This window comes from Taurulus bubalis (assembly GCF_910589615.1).
Source record: "Taurulus bubalis genome assembly, chromosome: 1".
NCBI lineage: Eukaryota > Metazoa > Chordata > Actinopteri > Perciformes > Cottidae > Taurulus > Taurulus bubalis.
In genome coordinates, this window is record NC_136589.1 from 29,470,553 (window position 1) to 29,485,507 (window position 14,955).

A 14,955-nucleotide genomic window follows, 5' to 3' on the forward strand; every position below is an offset into this window, starting at 1 on the left:
ACATATTGAGTGACGAAAGAAAACGGCCGTCGGCAGAGTCGCCGGTGAAGTGTTGCTCAAGTGCTCATTGATTTAGTTATTTCATAATAGCACTGGGAACTGGCTGATGACAATAATATGTTTTTCTTCCATTTTTATTTGGAGTAACGGAACAAGAATTGTTGGAAGAGAGAAGAGCGCTGTAAAACGCTGAAACAAAAACACATGATTAGCTGGCGCATCGACGGAGCGCTGAAAACCATTCAACCTTGACCTGTAGCGCGTCACGCAGCGAAAGGTATCAGTTGTCACTGTGTTGCTTCATGTCATCGTCTTCCATTGAAAATGACTTGCAGCCTTTTGCCGTGTCGCTCGTAGTGTGGCTCTCGCCTTAGCCATGTAACCGGTGTGGCTCTGTTTGGTCCAAACTGAGACATGTCATCAACCACTTGATGAATTGCCCAGTTTTGTCCAGAGTGTCATGTCATTATTGCTGTGTCACTTGAGGGATGATGTAGTATCTACAAACAGCAGAGCTTTGCATTGTGACATTTATAGTGTACATGCCATGGACACTACTTTGCTAATCCGCTGTGGAGCACATTATAATGGAAACATTTACACACTCAGACACACGTCTTACTGTACGGCGATGAATAGACCGTGATTTCGGAAACATTAAGCCTGCTGAACATTCGCATGTTTCCATTATCATGTTATCTTTCTGACATTAGCTGTGCCCAAGTTCAGCCTCACAGAGCTGCAGGCATTGTCTTTAGACTCATAGCCTTGTTTAAAGCTAGATGCCTAATGGCTGAGAAGTATTTCAAAGTCATAATTCGGCACAAAGAGGGCTGCTTTAGGGTTCGTCAAGCTGAAATATTCCAATTCATTGTTTTGCTTTAGCTTCAAAGAGTGGAGTAGAAGAAAGCCACGCTCTCGACTGCTAGACTTCGCTATCTGCAGATAATGAGGTGGTATCTGTTAGCTGGAAGAGAGCAGCCCAGCCAGACCAGAGCATCAGTCCGGGGAGAATCAGCATTTCATCCAGTCAAACAGTAGCATATGGTTTTGAAAGGTACATTCTGAATTCCTCCAGGTTCAATGTCTCCATCAAAAAAAAGATCAAACGGAAGGGATTAGAGCAACATAACAGAGGTAAGTGTGGCGAGGAGTCTTCGCTAAACTCAGAGCGCTTTTGATACAGCTCATCTCTGCCAAACCGTAGCCATGGCAACAGCGGAGAGGGAAGTGTGCAACATTGATAAGAGTGCGACAGGGGATGAAGGGGTTGACAGATCATTTTGGAGAAGTCTGACCCTTCTGCCGAAGGACCGTCGTCTTGTCTGGGAAATTAATACCATACGCAGATGGTGTGTAGAGATTGACAGTCTCGGACCCAATTCTCTCTGTGGTTGCAATTTAACACATATCATACTACAAAGTGTTAACTTCAGACACTAGTGAGGGTATTTTCACACTGTAAATGTCTGTGACTTGGTCTCTTCTTCAAGTCCTTTAGGATTTATCTGCTGTGCCAAGCTTACTCTGCTTCACATTGTTAGGGAAATATGCACAAAACTCCACTACCATGCCCGTAGCCGGCATTAGCACGGTGCTACAGTGACGGATATCAAGCAGAAATAGAGGCTCAACATCAAGGGCTCGAGTTCAAGAAGATCTGGATCACATCAGGTTTCAAATTAAACATCGACACTGTTGCTCTTCCCTAATTTGTTAAAAACATGCTCTTCTTGCATGTACGATTTTGTGTAAACAAGATGAGGAAAAAGACTTACTGAAAGCCTCTGGGAGTGCTGCATTTCCTCTCTTCATCTCTGATCACATGAAGAGAGAGAAAAAGAGGAAGAGGATGAGCAATGTACAGTAGAAGGGCCTCCAGCCTGCCTCAGGGGCAGTACGCCGGATACAGCACATGATTTCAAAAACAACGTTAGTTTTTGCACCACTGATTCAGGCAGAGTGTACTTAATTAGTAAAAATTGACACTAATTGAGCCCCAGCTGTATGCGAAAGGCAAAAAAAAGTGAATCTCTAAGCACACACCAACCCAAGAGCTCCAAGTCTCTCTGATCCTCTTCTCCCCCCTGAGCTCCGTCTGTTCACTCACTGAGCGTAGCGGCTTGTTAGCACACTGGGAGATTTGTACGGATAATGAAAAGTCAAGAAAAAATGGGAGATTCGGCTTGAGGAAGAGGGACTTCAGGACTTTGCTTTACAACATGTTGTACACATGTTGTAGCAGCACTCAAGAACATCTCCAATGGTCATGATCAGTTATGTATTATTTATAAGTGTAAATGTTAAAGATTTGACATTGCCTTTCATAATGCACACAGATTACTTTGCAACGTGTTAAGCAGAAAAAAATATTTCAGGATCTCAGCCAGACTGATTCAGCAGCTGCAGACAAATGAACGAACTCAACAAACTTGAAAGCTGACATTACTGAAACGTGTAAATGGGCTTTTCCCTATGCTAATGAAAATGTAAATTTCCGCAAAAATATAAACTATACAGCCAAAGGGCAAAGTAGAAACTGTTAAATACGACAAATTGATCGTGTTATGTGCACAGGGAGGCTACACGGTTATACACTGAACACAAATCTGTAGAAATGTTGTCAGTCTGCTTTGTTACATTTGCAGGCTGTTTCATTTCACGTCACGCTTTTTCTTGTGTTCTACGGAGTGTTCATGTTGTTGTCACACACAGATGCTCTCACATGTCACACAGAATGATCATGATAATTACAATCATTGCATTTAAGTCACAGTTCATTACTTTTCAGACGTCTATCTTGCATGATCATGCAGTACGTAGTGTTATGTGTCACAAATCAACATCATTATTTGTCAAACAATACATTCACTATGGCATAAACTGTAGGTTTGCCTTTTTGGTTTCATCGTCATTTTGCACACACACCCGCCACACGGCTGCTGACATCCTAAGTGAGGTCAAATGGCTAATCCAATCAGCTCTCTGAGACTGCTTAATGTTTTTAAAATTATAATACATGACATGTTCACGATTAATAATATATTTTCCTGTTACAAAAGTACATTCAAATTAGCAATATGCCAGAAAGCCTGTTAAATATGCCTTGATGAATACAATCAAACAGATGTAACTGTTTAAGATGAATTATTTACAATCAGTATGTTGCTAATGTTACACTGACAAATGCTTCTCTTCAGTCAGCTTGTTGTCATTCCTTCTGTACTAAATGTATGAGTGATGGTCAGTTCTCTTAATGTTTATCGTTGATAGCCTGCAAGCTTCTCTTGGCAAGAACACAGACAATTTTCTATGAAGTTAGACTTGTGTAGTAGAAAAAAAAGAAGCTTTTCTGTAAGCTTCCAAGAAGAAATACTGCATGCTCTCTCATGAGTTTTCAGGGCTTCATCTTGTCCTGGTCATCAAAGGGCTGGCAGGAATTCAGACTCCCTGTAATCTGATTTCAGGAGGGCTGAAGAAGAAGAGACTTTCCTGCTGTTTCTGGTGTAAACAATCATGCTGAGAAACAGCGACTGAAAGAAGAGCGACAATATGTGTGTAGATGTGTTTTAAGGTAACGAGAAAGCATATACAAGGTAAAGCTGTTTTAAAACTGAGTAAATAATCTTAAAGATCATCAACATTTAACCTTCATAGTCACATCGAGTATATCTAATGCGGTGTTGTATTAGTCCTTCTAAATCAACTTAAAGGGGACATACAACATTTTAAATGTCAAAGTCAATGTACCAGTCATGGGGAGTGTACTACGTCTTCTGGGGCTCTGAAGGAGCTTTGTCTGTGAAAATAACCCTGCTGATGTTATGGTAGTCACCGGGGTTATCCCACAATGGATTTGGAGACTTCACATTTTTACCAGACAGGGAATATTCAAAATGTGCTCTTGTGTTGCATTATAAAAAATGGAGGATCCAGTGGTTTGGGAGCTTGACCCATACAGGGACTAAAAATCAGGATTTCTGCTGCTTCAGTTTTGAACATCTCTCTTTCCAAAGCGCTCCAACTTTATGGAAGTATATTATGGATGCTAAAGTTAAAAACAAGGTGGTAGAAGAGTATGCAATCAAAAGTCTTTGAAGATTTTTCTCATAAACATACAGTACATTTGGAGTAATCTGGGATCCAATGTCTTACTCAAAGACACTTCTTCACCAACTACCCCTAGTTATTGAGCAACAACAACTATATATAACAACTAAGCTATAGCTGCCCAACAACTTTACTTCCATAAACATTTGGGTACCAGTGCTGCATGGATGACGACCCAATTTATGAGAAAATGAATAACAACTTGTTGTTATTAATAGCTAATAAGTTATAACTGATGTATAATGCATTAGTAATCATATTTGGTCTCTCTTCACTTGTATGCTTCATTGTAGACACACTCTTCATGGCCAGACATGGTGGAGAACAAAACTTGTATCAAATATGCTTTAATCTTACATAATCTGATGCAATCCTTGAATAGCACCCATCTGATGTATCCTTCTCTGAAGCGTAAAATGTAAAAGCAAGATTAATTAACTTGTTGTCAAGCCTTTTAGAAATATGTTAAGCTTCTATTCACTTCTGTCTTGAAGCTGTATTTGCCAGTCAAAGGACTAAGATGAGTCAACCTCCTGTCTGCAATAATTAAACACACACCTTTTTCTCAAGTGATTTCCATTTAAGGACCTGAATTTAATCTCATTCAGGGAGCTTAAATTCTGCACTTCATTTTTATAACATATCCAATGAGCGTCACCCGTAGCCACCGCACGATTAAAACAAAATATGGAAGTTTATCAAAGTGAAGGGCACACTTGATTTAATTAGGAGGGAGATTTTTTCCGCCGGTGCTGACTCATAATCGCCTTGTTTTTCCTCTGCTGTGCCTTCCCATTATTTTCTAACATACAGTAATGAAAGTCTGTGCTGATTGCAACCACACTGGTGGATCATCTGCTCATTTTAACACATTAACATAGTTTGCAACAACTAGATGAGCTCTTGATGAAAGCGATTTGATTATAAAGTGCTGGATAGTTATGAAGGCTAGAATACCTCAGTTAATTCAACTTAGAAGTGTGTTTATATAATAGTCACTGATTGCACTTCTAAAAACTCTTTTAATACCGACACCAACACATCTATGGTATCTCATCGCAATTTTACAAAGCTCAGAATAGTTTTGGTTAAAACAAAAATGTACTTTAAGTGTGAACTTAAGTAATATTATGTTGACTTACATCAGATGTATAACAGATGCAAATTGTGGCCGCAGTCAGGTGTTAAAAGACAGACCTTCCACCACAGGATCCGGTTGGAAAGCATTTCAATTCCAATAAAATCAACTAAGGAGTGACGACACTCAGCTTGCTCCTCTCAACTCAAATGATTATACTGAGGAGATTGTATTGCAGCCATCTAAATCAATAATTCAGTTATCAAAATGTGATATCTGAAAAGTCCCACCGAGCCACCATGTTGAGCTAGAAGTAGCAGCTCTCTGTAACAATGTTGAGCTTCACACAAGTTGAGAACTAGAGTTATTGAAGTCAAGCAGTGGAAACGGCTTTGTTATAATTATTCTGTTTACTCAATTGGTGAAACAGGTACTGTGTTTCTGCAGAAAAAATATAATATATTTAGCTTCACCAAGAGAGTGAGGTTTAATGCGTAAGATATGTGTTTTAGTACTTGCTCTAATATTGGCTAAGCTCAACAGAAGCTCAACAAATTATGCTAATATTAATTCAGAATTCTGTTCTACTGGTCAGTTATTTTATTAAGGGGATCAAGAGAAGGAGAGCCAATGGTTCCAGTAGCTGGCAAGCCTCCCAGCTTGATTTCCAGTAACATTACACTGCCACTGAAACAGACGGATGAACTACCTGCCGTGGTAGGATTGTGCCAGTCACCTGGTCTATACCACGCTGAACATACAATATACCTACAGAGTGCACTCTGACTCCTTCTAGCTTCCTGATGGTCAGAGGACAGTCGACTTTTTCTCACAGAGATTCTGCAACACTGCCGTGAAGACGATCCACCGATATGCCGGCTTTCATTTTTCACACAGAACCAAACAATGACGGCATAGTGAGGGATTTCAAAAGAGCCGTGGTGTTTAACACAACTACGTTGTCATGCTGCCGTTCGCTTGGCTCTGTCCCGCCCTTCCACCTACGTACCTTTCACACAGAACAGTGAGGCGGAATAAGAGCGTCCCGCCTCGAACACACAGTGGCTATCAACTCGGGAGTTACTTGAAACTGTGCAGAAATCCCACATCAGGACAAATACTTGTAATGAATTAAGGTGATCACCAAACCAAACTACTTTAAAACACAATATTTTGTTTATGTTTGTTCATATCCATGGAAATATTGTGATTATTTTGCTATTCATAGGCAAACAAGTTCACTGAATACACTTGTGTTTATGGTTATTGCACTCAAAAGTTGGTCTCCCTCTGAACCCAGACCGAGTTGTATACGCAGGAGTAGGTTACACCTGGCTGCAAAACTGATGACATTCCTTTTAGATTCAGCTATACTTTGCGTTTAGAGCTAATTAACAAATGCCAGCATGGTAAACATGACACCTTCTTAACATCAGCATGTTAGCTTTGTCATTGTGTGGCGTTTGCATGCTGATGTTAGCATTCAGCTCAAAGTACCATTGTGTGTAAGCCTCACAGAGATGGCAGCATGGCTGTAGCCTTTTAATCTCCCAGTGAGCTTCATCAGAAGTGTTTGTAGCCTATGGTTGTTGAACAGCTTTGGAGACACCCTGTCCCCACACCTTCAGAATTGACAGTCCGACATCCACGCCGGTTTGGTCAGCAGTTTGGAGGTGAGAAAGGAGCAAGGGTTTGAACTCTCTAGATCTCTTTTTTAATTCCTACAACTATTTCTCACCTTTCTGTGTACAGACAAGTGCAACACAGTTACAGTGACAGTCAGACAGAGACCCCAAAAATCTGTCGTCAGAAATGTGTTGGGAGGCGGGGTTTCAGAAGATGTCATCCGACAAGCAGTTCTGAAGGAGTATACAGACCCTGTTCTGTTACAAAAGGTTCATACATTTTCCTTAAACAGAACGTTACTGTAATTTTTAGCAAATGTTACTTAAGCAGGAGTAAATACAGCATTAGTTAAGGATTATCTTCAGCAGTGGATTAACACATTTTGTGCTGCAGTGAGTATTTACAGCTGCAGGACAGTATACTGGATTGACTCAAAATAAACTACAATGTCCATGTTCATTGGAGTTTAATAGTTTAATATTTTTTAATAATAAGGGAGGTCTAAGGCACAGAGGAATATGATATATCAAGCTTTAGCTACACATATAATACTTGTTCAGATGAATTCCCAGTTGGTTTTGGTCTTTTTGTGGGATTTGTTGACAAAATTACCAGACTTATCCTTTAAGCATGTTGCGTTTCTTATGCATAAATCCTTTTAATGTTCAACATACATTATCTTTTTGTTCTTTGTGTGCAAAAGCAAACATATTTGTACTGTTTTCTGAATTCATGTTTCACCATTACTTTTCTATGAATTACAACCGGAGACTAAAAACACCCTCAGGGCCACAGACATGGAAACAGCAAGGTCAGTATTTACTCTGCTGTTGGTAATATAAAGCTCATCTCAGCACTAGTGTCTCCAATTACGACAGACCACTGGGCTCGCTGCTCTTCCTTAATAGCTTCCCTCATATCTGACACTCTTCATTTCACGTAATGAGAGTCTTCAAGATATGAATAAAGGTATGCATATGATTTGCTACAAGGGCTGAAAATGAGATATGCCTCGGGGCTCACTTCAAACAAGACAAAAATTACAGCTCAAGAAAAACTCTGTGGCTTCAAACCAGACATCTGTTCTTCGTCCCTCATTGGGGCTGAAAGGAAGCAGCCCGGGCCTCTGTGCCAAGGAGCCTCTTGTCTAAATCTTTGCCAACTTATTTGTTACTGTGGCCTCATTGACCAAAGAAAACAGCGAGCCACTCAGCATAATGTAGGGTCATCTGTTGGTTCATCTCACAACTTGCAGCTAAAACCTTATAACACAGAACATCAGAGAGGAGTGAAGGAGGAAGAAAGAAGAAACCAGATCCCCGACTGGATTGACTCCTTGCTGCTAACACCGTAAAGTCACCTAAAGTTTATTGCCTGTCCATTTGCAAGCAATCCAAAGAGAGGCTTTACTCTCCCAGGAAGCCTCAGAAAGCTCTTTAACTGCCTGACCTTCCTCTGTTTTTATGGAGCCGGGCAGCAATTTAACATGTTTTAGTTTCTCTGCTACACACTAGCTAAGATGCAAGAGAGTGATATGAGGCAGGAAATCAGCTTCAACTATCTGACCACGGAGAAGGTTGCCATGCTGCCTCTATCTGGCTGAAACATCTCAACCTCATTCGTCAGCGCTCAACGCAGCTGTCCTCATGGAAGTCTGTCTATAGGAGAAGTTTATCATGAACTGGGTTTAAAGTGCATTATGCAGTTAGCTTGAAATCTAAGGGCCTGTAATAGAGATAGTTAAGTACGCAATGAAGCTGGAGGCTGGAAGAGACATCTGACATCATCAGCAACAGACAAGAAGACATGGTCGAAGAAAATAAGTCTCTAGAAGTGCTCTGACTCCAGGATAAAGAAACTGTCATACAGCCAAAGCCCCAGTTCATCTTTTAATTAACGTATCATACACCAAGACAAACGCGGCATCAATAATGCAACAGCAAAATGCTACAATATTAATGTCACATGAAATTTTAGGCATATAGACAGGGTAACTATTTTAAACAAATGTCCACCCCGTCTAGCATGCATGGCTGAGTTATTCAGGAAAAAGAAAGGGGAAAATAGAAGCATGAGAAGAAGAGAGCAGCTGACGCCATTTGTGACTGTGGCCAAACGGGAGGGGACCGAGGGCCAACATTTGTTTGTCAGGACGAACAAATGGTGACAAACGATGGCAAATTGGAGTGAAGGCCCCCCGCTGAGCTATGGTCTGCCCAGTGGGGTCCCAATAGAGCAGAGGTGCGAGCTCGGAAGAATAAAGACGCACACACATGTATAAAGTTATCGAAATTTAATAAAGTTTGAGGCATTCAGAAATACCCTCTCTTTTTCAATAATAAGATGCCAGAGAAAAGAGTCATTGGGAGATGAGAGACAACACACAAAAGCTCTCTGACTATCTAATCCAATGTTTCACATGAAAGAGTTGAGCCTCTGCTCAGGACTAAAACAGCATTTGGCTTAATCCCATAAATCTATATGATAGAGACAGATGGAAAGTAAGTTCTCTGTGTCTCTGCCTCTGGGAAAAGAAACACCCTCACCCCATACCTCTGATTTCCAGCCTCGTCCTGCAGGGTGAAGTGAAGCTCTCGGCGGTGAGTCGTAGAAGCGCTAACCACAACCCTGTCATAAATAGATTCCGGGGGCCAGCTCCAGCCATGTACAAAAAGGTGTATATCATTTAATTGGCTGGATAAGACAACGATTTTTAATTTCCCCCGAGATCTTGGTTGCCAACTTTTGTTTTTACACCGCAGAGAAGAAGAACTCAGCAGTGCCAGGAATTTACAATGTTCTCTTTTCCATGGGTGGTGCTGTGGGTTTCTTTTTCCTCCTAGGAGAGTTTCATAGATATTGGATTAATTATGTATGTTTGAATATCAACCCCGATAAAAGACTCGCACTAGTCTGTGAACCTTAGTGTGTCTGCGCTCTGTCTCCTAAGAACTATCATGGCATATGCTTTGGCACAGTGGACACACACTTACAGCTTTTCCCCTCTCTCTCTCCCTCTGCTTCCCCTGCCTCCCTCCTTCACACAGACAGGCCATTGTGTGCGGGCACAGATGAGATTTGCATGCATGTTAGAATGGATTACACATGCAGGCTCTGGGAACCTGGACCCCTGTGGTCTCCCTTCACTGTTTGGGCCCGAAACCGGCAAACTCTCCTTTCAATCTGTGACTTCAAACAGATCTCACAGCTTAATTGGTTCGAGAATGTTCAAAATCAGAGGTTACATTCCCAGATTTCGGGAGAGTGGGAGAAAAATAATTTGAGCTTCTTTGCAGCTGGAATTTGTTTCAAAATCAATCTCATCTCATCGAATTTTACATCCATCAGCGGTCAGATTCATAACTTGGGGAGATGAGTGTGCGAACGGGTTAATCCTCTAAGTGATATGTATAATGAGAAACTTAATCCTTGATCTGAAGACGCTGTGTCTAACAGAGTGGAGATTGCAGATATGAGCAGCCAAATCTCCTTAAAAATAGCCGAGAACACAATATCAATCAGCCAGGAGATGTAACAAACATTTGATGAATTGATTTAAATGATATGTCAATACTTTCCCTGATCATGTTTTTGTTTATGTGTGTGAGCTTTTTTTTGGTCAAGCCTCTCCATCATCCATCAGTTTATTTATAGTGCATTTGTGGACAACAAAACAGTACTAAAGTGCCTGCAAACAGATGAGAAAAACATGTCATCTCAAAGCACTTGTGTGTCATTACATTTATTCATATAAGCATTAAAGTAAATTGTCAAATGCGGTCGTCTTTAAGCAGCTAAGCCCTGCAGAGCCTCTCTGCTCAGCAGGATTATAAATGAGATAGGATTTAATATTGATCCTCGCCTGACCTCCTATGAAGTTCTCATCATTTTATAATATTCTTCACACATGATGTTAATGGGATCAATGGACTCCCACATGTCCATACGCACATAAACCTCGACCTTATCGCTGTCAGACAACAAGCATGACGGTGCTTTTTCACAGCCACGGGAGAATGAAGAAGGGTGACCTGAAACCTGAGGGTCGGTTGTTGACTTGATTTGTTTACTGCAGTCGATCGTATACAACAGAGAATAAGAACAGTTTCTTATTCCTCATAATTTCTCCATGCAGCGTTTGGACAGGCCTAAATGCACCCATGAAAACGAGGCGTCTGTTTGAACACTATTGCATTTTTGCTCCATTGCGCATTGAGCTTTGCTGAGTAACGCCACCTTCAAAGGGCCAGACCGTGAAATATTGGATAATTTTACCTCTCACTGGAACGAAACCAGTTGATGAGCAAATTTACTGTCTGCTCTAAGGCTCTTCGGTGCGGCTGCAGGAAGAAGAAAAAAACTCCCTCCCTCTGCAAAGCAACACCAGGTTCACAAGCAAACCACATACCTGAATGAGCTTGATAATTATCTGAATATATTTCCATCACTATTACAATGGGCTGCAATCAATGAGCGAGGCTGCCTTAAACACAGTGCTTGTGTGTGTCCCAAAGGCATCGCTCATATGAGTATGGGGGTGGATGGTCGGTGTGGGTGGAGGCAATTGATTGAATGTATCTGAGGTGATGCCAGGCACGTAGAATACAAACACGCAGTGATGGGATATAAGCAATGCGGAGGGGGCTACCTGCGACTGTATACATACAGCACGGCTGTTACATGTAATAAATCAAATAATTTGCCTTCCAGCCAGACAGTTGGCTTTTTGAATATAAAGCTGCTTGTGAGAAAGGGGACGTGAACAATTGTGATTCATCGATACCGAGCCACATGCACGCTGTCCCCTCTCTTTCTCCTTCCCCTGTCAGCTCATTAGTCGCCCATCTCGATATTGCTATAAGGGCTGCATTCAAACTCACAGCATCATGCCAGCTCACACACTTAATACTGTGAATTAAATGGAGAAAGAAAAAAAAGCCACATAATTGTTGCAAATTCCCCCTCCCTTTGTGCGTCTGCACACACACAGTATTGGACCTGAGTCACACCTTGTCAATGACATCCAGAAGTCAGGTTCTTAAATCAGCAACAAAAACGGTGAAACAGTAAATCTTTAACTCAGCTGGCAGGAAACCAACACACTGACATCTATGGAAAGGATTTTTTAATGAATTGCTTCCACCACAGAAACAAAATTACATCCTGAATAAATATATTCCTGTAAAATTTGACATCTTAATAATTTGTAGGGATAATTCTTTCTGTACAAAGACTGGATGGCAGCAGGGAGAAGAAAAAAAAGTGAATCAGGGAATGAATATTGCTGGCCTGATTTCATCCCCCTTCCTATTCTTCACGAGATGATAACTCATCTATCATCTACGATCCATTAACAACCGTCCTCGGTCAGTAATGCCATCAGGAAGAGGAGAGCCACTCTCTGCCCCTCTCCTGCCGCTAACATAATTGTTACACACTGGCTCCAGTCAACTGCTGTTTTCCTCTTTATGACCAATTACCTTTATCTTTGTTAGACGACGGCATCAATCTGCTTTCATGGCAAGCAATGCAAGAAAGTGAAAACAGGCCTGGGTAAAAATCCCTTTGACGAAAAGTGGATACATTTTACTCGTCATCTTCTGCACAAATAGTTTTCTTGTGGGGAGAAAAAATATCCTTATTTTATGTGAACAGTCAACTAACCCAGGTATATATTCTCCTTCAGTTCAACAATATGGGTATACAAACAAGAACATTTTAATTTCTGTCCAACAGTTGTACATTTGTATACATTTTTGTCAAATATTTCATGAACGACTGTCCTCATTACCTCAGAAAGCCGTTGCTTTCAGTCACGCTGCCTCTGAATAAGAAATACAGTCTATTTGTATGGTAGCATGTTCTCTCCTTTTCATTACCCTACACTTCACAAAATGTTTGTGCTATCATAAATAGAAAATATAGATAATTCTTGGTGAGGGAACAAGTAACTATACAGAAACAAGAATGTGTTGTTTGTTTTTAACTTGGTAAAACCTTAAAACTGGTCCTAATACGTCAATTTCCTTTTGCCCGTAATGTACGTGTGTCCATTATTGCCAGTGAGTATTAGTAAATAGATTTAACACTGAGCACCATTGAGCATGTTACTGTCTCAATAAGTGGACAAGAAGCAACAAATGAACAATTTAAATATCTATAATAACTGTATGCTTCTTGACAGATTCATGCTCACGTTTATCTTGATCTTAAGTTATCTTGATTTAAAGGCAGAAAATAGACAAATGTATTACCTTTTTGTGGCACTGTGCCACATTGGCTCTGTTTTCTGAAAAATAACCCAGCTCCTTGTTTGATTTATCAGAAACATGTTGCACATGTGTAAGGGACAAAAATACTTTGTATTGCTTAAGGGCAACACTATGCAGAGAGATAAACTACTCAGGCTTGTTGTAATCTGTACCTAACGAACGAGGAGCGGACTGGGATGTAACGGGGAAACATGTTGTTCAGTGTTCACAGTTCAGTTCATTGTACAGCAGCAAGCAAACAAAAAAAAACACTGAATAACGGTTACAGCTACCAAGGCATTTACAGTCTACTGAACAAATAAGTGCACGTAGCTGGGTTGCTCTTCCTCGACGTGGCATGGAAGCAGTTAGTATAGGAGGCAGACTGAGTCATTTAAAGTCAGGTAGTGCTACAACATGCAGATGCTTCCACTAAAGCTCGACTACATTCATCTGTTCCACAACCAGCCCCAGTAACTCGGGTTTCCATTCTCCAATTACACACCCCTCACAAAACTTCATCTCCATAGAGACAAACTTCCGTCTGTGCTTCAGAGGAATTATTTGTTGGCTCCTACATCGAATGGTTGTTTTGTGTGTCTTTAAAATTTCATAACTTGTCCGTTTGTGCCTACCTTTAGTATGTTTAACATAAAAGCCCAAGGCCCTCTGACTTTTCTATTTACGTCCTTGGGGGGTTGTGTGCCGCCTCTATAGGCTGTTACAGAGGCTGAGTCGAAGCATAGTTGACTGCACAGACACAATCTTGTGCAGGAACATCACGATGTAGAGGAGAAGTGGTTTGCCTGCTACCACGCAGAAAAACCTTTTTATGAATTATATAACAGAGCATTAATGCAATCTCTTTAAAGGTCCTAAAATATATTTATTAGCGTTTTACTATTAGCGATGAGGTCCGACATGAATGCACTATTTTCTGCCAAAGGTGGAATGCTTTTGTGTATTTCACATCAGGGATTTCTTTATTGAATTTTTCTCTGAGCTCTTTTTGTTGGATAAAAGCGGCCAGATATTTGTAAGAAAAAGGTGATGTTACTTCTGAACAATAATCACAATTTTGCAACACTTAAATAATTGTTGTTTGGTCACTGTCAATCAAATCGGATCAAACCACACCCACACAAATCTGATTAACTGAGCTTTTGAGCTTTTAACTGTTCAACTCTTCATGAATTATTTTGAAATATGCACACTGGTTTCTTATTTAGTCATGAATATAGCGAAATACTTCAAATTTGAACGTATTTTAGGGGCTTTAAGACACTATCCATGTAATTGCAATGTAATTTTCTATCAGCTATCTACTGCATTCTATCTGAAAAAGGCAAACATTTACATTTTAAATATGAAAAAGAGGTCCTATTACATCAAGTTCCTTTTTTCCATTTAAAATGTACGTATGTCCATTATTGTCAGTGAGTATTAGTAAATAGATTCAACACTGAGCATCATTGAGCATGTTACTGTCTCAATAAGTGGACAAGAAGATACACATGGAACATTTTAATATCTATATAATAACTATGCTAACTATGTTTCTTGACAGATTCATGCTCACACTTATATTTATCTTAGGTTATCTTGATTTAAAGGCAGAAAATAGAGGTACAGTGTGTTTACTTCCTGTTTTCTTTTTGTACTAAAACCAATCTGTTACATGCTGAAATGTAGTGTGACATTGGTCATAAAGTCACTAACCAGTTTCTATAATGTAATTTACACTGCAGCAATATCAATTCAAAGCTAGCCAGCCAACATTAGTCACCACTCCCTGTTGATCAAACCAGACCAAGTAACTCTGTGTATTGAAATGAGAAAGGATGTGTTTCATTGATTATGAATTCAACTTTTTATTTGTGAAAGGAAGAA